The sequence below is a fragment of the Glycine soja genome, chromosome 9, assembly GCF_004193775.1.
Source record: "Glycine soja cultivar W05 chromosome 9, ASM419377v2, whole genome shotgun sequence".
Lineage (NCBI taxonomy): Eukaryota > Viridiplantae > Streptophyta > Magnoliopsida > Fabales > Fabaceae > Glycine > Glycine soja.
This window is the reverse complement of record NC_041010.1, coordinates 19475984-19477341: the sequence shown is the minus strand read 5'-3', so window position 1 is coordinate 19477341 and position 1358 is coordinate 19475984. Positions and strand designations below refer to the sequence as shown.

General features: G+C 36.0%; 1 non-coding gene across 1 annotated transcript; it reads right to left on the bottom strand.

Annotated features, from left to right (window-relative positions):
- Positions 1-595: 595 nt before the first annotated feature.
- On the bottom strand, positions 596-667 carry TRNAD-GUC. The gene has a single exon. It is a non-coding gene; the product is annotated as a tRNA-Asp (tRNA).
- Positions 668-1358: the final 691 nt, after the last annotated feature.

Here is a 1358-nt window from a genome sequence, read left to right as displayed (position 1 = left end):
TTATTCGCTCGGGAGAGGGTATTTCCCAATAAATATTTAAGATTCAATGCATACATTAGTTTTGGGGGTTATACACTTGGGAAAGGGTAACGCCTAACAGAACATCTTAAGAAAAGAGTCTTTGGGTTACCATTGCTAGGCATAGAATGATAACCAACTGCCCATGCATTTAAGCAACATCTAGAACTTAACCTTAATGCATTTTAATTATTGAATCTTTGCAAAGGCATTTGGGAGATAGGTAGTTAAAATAGGCTTGCCAACGTGAGGCCTCAGGGGCAAGTAGTTAACAGATGTGGGTAGAACTAATACCAGTGCATTGGTAATTAATATCATATTTACATGCATCGTAGGCTAATTGGGTTTGTCTGGTCTTGGCATCTTTATTAATTGTCTTTCCTTTTAAACTATTTGATTTAGTAATCACCCTTATTTCTGCATTTATTTCTGTCTTTATTATCTTTACTTATACTTACAAATTGAGAAGTATTTAATCAAGTGCAATAAAGTCCCTGCGGAAACGATACTCGGACTTCCGAGTTATACTACTTGAGAGCGATTTGGTACACTTGCCAAAGTATCAACAACTTTTTGGCGCCGTTGCCGAGGATCGAACCCGGGTCACCCGCGTGACAGGCGGGAATACTTACCACTATACTACAACGACGCGAAAAACTTGTTAACTCGTTGGCAAGTGTACCAAATCGTCACAAGTAGTAATGCTCTCGGAAGTCCGAGTGTCGAATCCCCAGGGACTTTGTTTGTACTTAGACTAATGCAAACCCAATTTACAAGCAAGAGATAATAAATTTAAAATAAAAAAAATAGAAAAAGATAGAAGATAAGAAAAGATAAAATTAGAAGATAAAGGAAAAGATAAAAGAATTAAAGACAAAATTAAAAGATAAAGAAAAAGGTAGAAGATTAGAAAAGTGAAAGATAAAAGATTTAGATAAAAAAGATAAATTCAAGATAAGATAATGTTGGGAACTGACTTGCCTAGCCTGCCTAGGATGTATGAGTTTATGATTTTTTCTTTACCAATTCAGGTGATTTTATCCCACCCACATCTATTCATTTACTTGCCCCTGATGCCTCACGATGACAAGCCTATTTTACCTATCTATCCCCCAAATGCCTTTGCAAAGACTCAATAGATAAAATGCATGAAGTTCTAATTCTAGATGTTTGCTTTGACGCATGGGCATAATGCAATCACTCTATGCCTAGCAATGATTTTATTATGATATCTTTTCTTCTTGTTCTATTAGAAGTTATCCTCTCCCGAGCATCTAACCCCTAAAACTAATGCATGCATATCTTCTTTAAATCTTATTTAGGAGTTACCCTCTCCCGAG